The 8,959-nt window shown below is 38.4% G+C and overlaps 1 pseudogene; it reads left to right on the plus strand.

Annotated features, from left to right (window-relative positions):
- The first annotated feature begins 5,687 nt into the window (after positions 1–5,687).
- The window catches only part of LOC141832656 (uncharacterized), a 178,309-nt pseudogene continuing 175,037 nt past the window's right edge, over positions 5,688–8,959 (plus strand).

An 8,959-nucleotide genomic window follows, 5' to 3' on the forward strand; every position in this document is an offset into this window, starting at 1 on the left:
AACTCTAATGTTATTCCTATAGGAATTTCTATTTATATTGTAGTGGGGGCCACAACTAATCCATAGTAGTATGCTCTAATATTATAAGTTGTAAAATACCGAGAAATATTAGGGGTTTAATTGCAAATAAACTTACCTTAGGGGTTTATAGAAGATTATGAAAATTATTTAAATTGATTGGTTTAATTAAAAACCAATGCATTTAGGGTTATTAATATGAGTAAATGATTAAAGGGTTAGGGTTATATGGTTAATGGTTAAAGGTTATTAGTTGAACCCGTTTAACCCACAACAAAAACCCGAGCTTCTTCCCAAAATTGCAAAGTCCGCGACTTTTTTCTCCCACACGCGGTCGAAGTCGCAATCTTCCTTCTCCAACCACGCCAAACTCGTGATTTCCTTCCCTTCTACAGTTGCGATCCCCTCTCTTTCCCTGGCGATTCTTCTTCCCATTTCGCCCGGCTCTCTTCCTTTCTTTCTCCCCCGGATATTTCCCTCTCCGGTGGTCTGATCTGGAGCAGCGGCGGTCAGCGACACAATGAAGGGAGGAGAGCAGATATGAGGGAACGATCCGTAAGTAGCTTAATCCTTATGTATTCTTGGATCTTTGGGTTCCGTGGATTCCTAAACTTGAGATGGATTCATCGAGGTCTTGGATTTCTGCCAACCATGCTCGGCAGCAAGGTGGATTGAGGGCCGGCGGCTAGATGGAGCTGAGCTAGGGCAAAGAGAACTAGGGTTCGGCTCTACTTGAGGTGAAGAACTTCCACCTTCTCTATTGTATTTGGGTTCTTCTTCTTTTCTCGTTCATCTTGGTTTGCTTTTTCCCCTGTGTCGGATCTGATGATTTGGGATGAAGCTGTTAACACCGATATCCCTTGTGTCTGTGACTTAGGGTTTCTCAAGGTCAAGGGCAGGAAGAGGATGAGCAAGAGCAAGGAGATTTTCTTGGATTATAACTGAGGTATAATCTGATCTAGTTCTTGGTTTTTGAGAGATTATTTCATGGATCTATTTTCTTAATTAAAAAGGGGATGATTAATCTGAGATAGATTTTAGAAATCGATTCTTGTAGAACTGTTAGGTTTAAAATTAAATAAAATTGATTTGATCTATGGTTAGGATAGGGTTGTTAGGATGGAGATTTATGTGTTGATGTTTGAGTTAGGTGATTAGATTAGTTAGTTAGTTAGGTTATTAGGTTAATTAAGTTAGGTTGGTTTAAATCCGATTAGACTTAATGAAATTAATTCATATTTAATTAACATGAGTTAATTGAATTATGGATCTAGTTGGATTTGGGTTATATGTAGATATTAAAGTTTGTTAAGATCTATATGTTTATAAATGGATGTTGTTATTTTTTTTGCAGATCCTTGATTATCGATCGGTTACTTATGTGGTTCACTTTCTAGGGGATTCTAGGATTTTGACTTGCAACATATCAAGTGGGTAATTTACTGTATTTGGTCAATATAGTTATATTCTATTTATAGTGCATGATTCTTTAACAGTAAGTGTAGTTTGATACCTTGTTACTCTCTTCTGTTATTTATATACCTTTTTCATTACTCATGTTATACCATGCTTGTCCTTATGCCGTTGATCTTAGATTATCATTCCTAATTACTGTTTCTATCCTTGATATGACATTTATGATCATTATTGATATGATTTTTTCTTATGATACTTGCGATCATGATGATTTATACCTACGCTTATTGATTAGTATAGTAGGTGATGATTACTATGATTTGAGTATCTCATCATGATGCATGATAACGATTGTAAATCCCATTGTTGTGGGTCTATCGTGATGGTAGAGGACTTGTAGTGATATATGATATAGGTGGTTATTATACCCTATTTCCATCATGGTGATGGCGACTATATTGCAGTACGCAGTCGACGGCTGTATGGTAGTACGCAGTCGAGTCGATGATTTGACCTCGACATCGGTTAGGGGTGGTACTCGGAGAGTACATGGTTGGTACGTCGGTGATGAGTATTAGAGGACAGATATCGGCCATTAGATATATATCTTATCATAGCTACGAGATCACCGGACGCGGAGCACTGATCCCTGATTTGGATCACCGGACTACTTTACTGTAGGGCGCGGAGTACTGATCCCCCGATGCCCGCCATCCCAGCCTCAGATGCTTACACGAGTGCTGTAGTGAGTGGGGCAGTTGCTTCATGCATATGCACATCATGTGCATGATATATATGTAATGGACCGTACTGATACTGTATTTTGATTGCTTACTTGTTTGATTCTTGACTGTTGCACTATGCTTGACATATCATTCATATGGTGCATTACATGAGATCCATGTTAGTTATTACTTGCAGAGATATTCTTGATACCTTGTTGACCTTTGGTATGTACCTATCCTTTTGTTATTTCTTTTATTCATGCACTGTCTTTCTATATTACCCACTGAGTATTTGTACTCACATCTTTTGGACCCTGGGATTTTTCTATCTTCCCAGATATTAGGTAGGAGCTTACAGAGGATGTCAGAGATCTGCCAACGATGCCATCTCACGACAGGACTTTATGTGTTTGTGTGGGGATGTGTTTGTAGCATGTGTGGTATAATTGTATCGTTGGTTTACATTTCTGCACCATCGGACTTTATGATTTCGTTTCGATGTTTTCGAAACTATAGTCTATTTCCTATTTTGATTACATACTTGTTCTGGTTACGTTTCTGCTTACGAAACTTTGGATTTGTCGTTACTTTACGAGTTTATTTCTTATTTGTTGTGTAGAATTAGAATTCCATTCTTTTGTATTGTGTAGGATGTGTATGTGGCCGTGTGGGTCACTTTTATTTTCATTACTTGTCTAGATCCATATTTTGTAGTATGGATAGGCCGTGTGGGCCTTATTATGTGTTTGTATTCAGGGAATTGTCAGTGATACTGGGGAGGTGCTGCCGAAATTTTTCGGACGGCTATCTTTCGGGTCGTGACAAAAATTACATGTCTATTATTCTCTGTTATTCATTACTTGATTGCTAAAATTGTTAAATCGTTACTTGCATTCTTTCCGCTACATAACTCTATTAATTCTTGTTACTTAGAATTGTTTTTTAATGCAAATTAGCTCATAAAATTTGTAATGCTATTCACCCCCACCCTTCTAGCGTTGAGTTCGATCCTACAATATATACTATTAGTCTACCATCTTCCTCATTCAAGTGTGTTATTGCACAACAAAAGAAAACTAAGTTATGACATAGGAGATTATGGCATACTCATTTAAGACATATATTGAAAATGAGTAATTATGGCTTAGTTAGAGGTTTACCAACATTAACTAAATTGGACAACTTAAATTTGATGCATGTCAAAAGGGTAAATAGACTAGGTCAACACATAAACCAACTGACTCAAATCTAACCACTTGTATCTTGGAAAGAATTCATATAGATTCATTTGAAAGCAATAAAATTAAATCTATTGAAGTCAATATTGTCTAGTCATTATTGATGAATTTTCAAAATATGGACTTATTTTCTAAGAAATAAAGATGAAAAAATTAGAAAAACATATATAATTTATTAAACAAGTATAAAATGAAATAAACACTAAAGAAAAATTAGAAGTAATCATGGAGGAGAGAATTTGACAATTATAAGTTTAATGAATTTTGTTTTATTAATGGTTATAAACATGAAATTCCATGTCCAAGAACACCATAACACAAAGGAAAAATTGAACCTTAATTGAAGCATGCTATGTGAGTACAACTTACCAAGCTATTTTTGATCAGAGGCTGTTAATACAATATGTTATGTCCAAAATAGAATATACATTAATAAAATTTTAAAAAACACTTTATGAATTATTTAAACAAAAACTCTTTTATACTTTAAAGATTTTGGATGTAAAGCCTATATTTTAAACACTAAGGATAACTTACCCTTCCCATGATATCCTTCTCACTCCAATAAGTAGTGCTTCTCTTCGTCATTCTTTTCTATCTGATTAGTTATGCAACAAAAATAATAATAAACTAATCATAGACACTAAAAGAAAAGCATGCTAGGTTTAATATGGTTCGGTAACTTCTCAGGTCCCTACTCTACCTTTGTCTCAAACGTAAGCACTAGTGATTTTTTTCCTTTTCAGAAATCTTCTAGCAATGAAGAAACCTCTTACAAGATTGAGTACAAGCACAAATATAAATAATAATTAAATTCATAAACAAATAAAAACAAACTCATGCTAATTTAGCTAGAAGCCCTGAATGTCGAGACACTTCTCTTGGTGATTCTGGATCACACGAGCAAAACAAAGAATAGAGATGGTCACTTGCAATTGTTAATGGAAGTAGCTACCTTGACTCTCCTTTTATAGATCTTGATTGACACTCTTATGGTCGCTTGGAATCTCCTCCAATCAACTAGACCTCCGTTGACTCAGCTATAAACTCAATCCTCTTCGACACTAGATCAAGCTAACTTTTGTGACTTCCAATCACCTAGATCAAAGTCCACTCTCTTCCGAAGATCGAATCACTTGAACTGATAAAGTCAACTTTTGGTCGATCAGACTCTTTTTAGTCACCTAGATCAAATTGGGTCCGATAGACTAGATCACTATTTTGATCGACTGGACCATAATTTTGATCTATCAGACCAATTCCCAACTGGTTTGACCGCCAAATTATTGGATCTAGAAAGCACTAGAGTGGGAGTGAATAGCATGCTTTGTATGAGTTTAAAACTCTTTCGACAAACAAAGTCATGCAACGGAAATATAAAATGTAGAATAAAGAAATACAAGGTGGTTTTACTTGGTTCACAGCCTCAAGGCTAATACTCCAAAGCCCATAGTCACTTTGACCGCGTTGGGAATCACTATTAGCCTTCTTCTCAAAAGAGAAGAAGGTTTGTTTCTTACAAAAATAGGGATTGGTAACAACCTTACTAACCCTTAAAATGATTAAGTACAATAGAAACAAGAAATAATAAAGAACATAACTAACTTAGCGTTACCCAATGCTAGACTCATTTGAGCTTGTAGGGGCATCGTGATGTTACAACATTATTGCATCGTGAATCCACTATAAAAGGCTTCAACCAATGCTTCAGTACATCAATTCTTCCATTGATCACATGCTCTTCTATTATTCTGAACCTCCCAGACACCATATTCAAGAACAATAGAACAATAGAAGAGCACGTGATTGATGGAAGACTTGATGTACTGAAGCATTGGTTGAAGCCTTTTATAGTGGATTTCGGATGCCTAGATCTGCGTCCGAGTGCCTGAAATTGATGTGACAACTATTGGATTAGATTTTGTTTCAGCTATGACTTATCATTCTTCGGGTGCCTAGATCGCTTCCCGGCACCTAGATGATGACTTGCATTGACCAATTGGAGTCTGTCATCTTAAGGTCTAGCTTGTATTTGACCCTTCCAAACACCTAGAACCTTTCTAAGCACTCAGATCTATTCCGTACTAGTTTCTAATACTAAGTGCCTACATTACAGAGTTAGTATAACATGCATATAAAGAGTATGATTGGTAGTTTTTCAGCTATTCTATCTCAACTTTTGATTTCCTATGAACCCTTAAGAACGCTTACAGGGAATTGCCTCAATTCTAAATTCTTTAAAGAGCTAACATTAGTGAGTTGAGTGATTGAGTGACAACAGCTTACTTTAATGGCGACAAGTGGAGATGAAGCAAGACATAGAAAAACTCTTGAGGAACAGCGTGCTTTGAGACAACACTTGGAACATATGGAAATCAAATTCAGTCAAATCCTCAACAGACTAGAGAGGCAAGATGCTCTAATTACTGGACTACAAAATAATCAAATTGGTAGAGTTCCTATACAAATTGTAAGGCAGCATAACGTGATGACAATGATGATGATGACATTTCTGAGGACATTGATGATAGAGCTTCTAGTGGCAGATCTGGTCATGTTAGAATTGGTGGAAGAAGAGGAAGGGCAAATGAATTTGTTGATAGAACTTGGGCAATATCAAGATGAAGATTCCTTCATTTCAAGGCAAAAGTGATCCAGATGTATATTTAGAGTGGGAAAAGAAAGTGGAATTAGTGTTTGATTGTCACAACTACTCTGAAGAAAAGAAGGTAAAACTTGCTGCTGTTGAGTTTATTGATTATGCTATTATTTGGTGGGATCAAATTATTCTAAGCAGGAGAAGAAACAAAGAGAGACCTATTGACACATGGGAGGAGATGAAATCTATAATGAGAAAGAGGTTCATTCCCTCACATTACTATCGAGATTTGTACCAAAGATTACAAAGTCTAACACAAGGGTCCAAGACTGTGGAGGAATACCACAAAGAGATGGAGATTGCCATGATTCGAGCCAATGTGGAGGAGGACCGAGAAGCAACCATGGCACGATTTTTACAAGGTTTGAATCCAGAAATTGCAAATGTAGTGGAGTTGCAACATTATGTGGAGCTTGAAGATATGGTGCATATGTCCATGAAAGTTGAAAGACAACTCAAAAGGAAGGGTTCAATCAAGCATGGGCAAAGTCATAATCCATCCACTTGGAAATCTAGCTGGAATAAAAAAGATGATAAAGTTGCATCAAAGAGTAAGACCGAGTTTTCCAAGAATAAAGATGCTAGTTCTCCATTGGTCAAAGGTAAAGAACCTATCCAGTCTTCAAGAAATAGAGATATTAAATGCTTTAAGTGTTTGGGAAGGGGACATATTGCATCACAATGTCCAAACAAAAGAATTATGATTTTGAAAGAAAATGGTGATATTGAAACTGAGAGTGAGTCCGAAGATGATAGTGCCTTGCCACCAGTATTGGAAAGTGATGTAGAAGAGTATCCCGTTGAAGCCCTTTTATCGCGAATCGAATGTTTTTCTCCTACAAAAGGTTAGTACGCAGCGGAAACAAGAGAAAAACAACTAATAAACATAAATACAATGGAAACGCAAGGATAAACGAGGTTTGGGGATAACTTACCCCTACTCCTCGGCGTGCCCGTGAGGTGGGAAGCCTTGATCTTCGATAGATCACACCCCGGTAAAAACCGGCTAAATAATACCTCCTTCTCGGTGGAGTAACCTCTCCACAATCAATCTCAAGAATAAACGTTAAGTGCAGAGATTATAAGAAGGAGAGTGTTGAGGCTAATATCACAAAGAACTTACAGCACAGAGCCTCAACACACAACCAAGCAGAGGCTTCCCCAGAGAGAGCACCAAGCACAACCTCAGAGAAGGCTTCAAGGAAGAGCACGAGCAGGGAAGCACCGAACACAAGCACACACAGCTCTTAGGGTTTCCTCTGGGTTCTCTTCTCCTTCATCTCTTCCTTTTAACCTCCTTGTTCAACGTTCTTCTCTGAGTCCACTGCATCCACTGACCAACCATGCTCCTCTCATCCTCTGCAGCTCAGAGCAACGTTGTCTTTTACCTGAAAACAAGGTGAAAACAAAACTCGACAAACCCTGCATAAGGAAAGCAATCGCTTGACCATTCTTGTTCCACATCCAATTCAAACTCTCACCTGCAAAGATCATCAGAATACATCAGAAATCAGAAATCAGAACAGAAACCTGAACACGATCAGAAATACCTTAATCGATCGAGCAATCGATTAAATGTCACGATAATTCTCTCCTCAGTAAAGCGTGTAATCGATCAACGAGTCGATTACACATAGCTTAATCGATCAGATGATCGATTAAGGCATGGTAATCGATCACCTGATCGATTACCGATCGCTAATTCCATTTCTCGCTAAAATAAAACGATTACAGTTGGCCATAATCGATTGAGTAATCGATTATGGTGTGTTCTGTGAGTTTTCCAAATTCTTACAGAATGTTCTGTAATCGATCCATGAATCGATTAAAACTCTGTAATCGATCATCAGATCAATTAACCAGCTCACCTTTGGTTAATCGATTCCCTGATCGATTAAACCGACTGTAAATATTAAATCTTGATCAGGTTAACTTGGGTCTCACCCGAGCCAACCGCGCTAGATCACGTAATCAGAGAACAAGCTTCCAAGCCTCCTCTGATACTGATCCAGTCTGAAGACAGGCTACCATGTCTTTTTCGACCATAGTCCGGCACAGAGAACGAGCTACCAAGCCCTCTCTGACCTAGTCCGAAGAACGAGCTACCGAGCCCTCTTCGACTCCATCCGGTCTAGAGAACGAGCTACCGAGCCCTCTCTGTCCGGAGAACAAGCTACCGACCCTCTCCGACTCCATCCGGTCCAGAGAACGAGCTACCGAGCCCTCTCTGACCTAGTCTGGAGAACGAGCTTCCCTCTCCGACTCCTCCGGTCCGGAGAACGAGCTATCGAGCCCTCTCTAACCTAGTCCGAAGAACGAGCTACCGAGCCCTCTTCGACTCCATCCGGTCCAGAGAACGAGCTATCGAGCCCTCTCTGACCTAGTCCGGAGAACGAGCTACCGAGCCCTCTTCCGACTCCAATCACCAAGTGTCCGGTCAACCATGACCCACTTGGACTTTTCGTCTCATGCCAAGTGTCTGGTCAACCATGACCCACTTGGACTTCTACACCCTGAGTATTCAGTCAATATAGACTTATTCGACTTCTAATCAACATATTGATCAAACATCAAAATCCAACTCGAGTAAATCAGACTTGATCAATCTGGTCAACATTGACCTGAGGTTGATTGCACCAACAATCTCCCCCTTTTTGATGTTTGAGCAATACGCGGACTTGACATTCTCCCCCTTTGGCACACATCAAAAATTGTTTTCACAAAATCCACTCATCATACTCGATTCATACTTTTGAGGTGGACCTCCCCCTCAAGGCATGTTCCAACCGTTATCATTGCACCAACAATGATTTTAGAATTTCTAATCCTTTAACAAGTCAATGGTTTAAGTCATGGAGTTAAAAGTTTTAATCTTGAATCTAAACCTCCTTCTAAATTCTTAT

The sequence above is a fragment of the Curcuma longa genome, chromosome 7 (assembly GCF_044706935.1).
Source record: "Curcuma longa cultivar G26 ecotype Majalengka, Jawa Barat chromosome 7, ITB_CL_G26_1.1, whole genome shotgun sequence".
Taxonomy (NCBI): Eukaryota; Viridiplantae; Streptophyta; class Magnoliopsida; order Zingiberales; family Zingiberaceae; genus Curcuma; species Curcuma longa.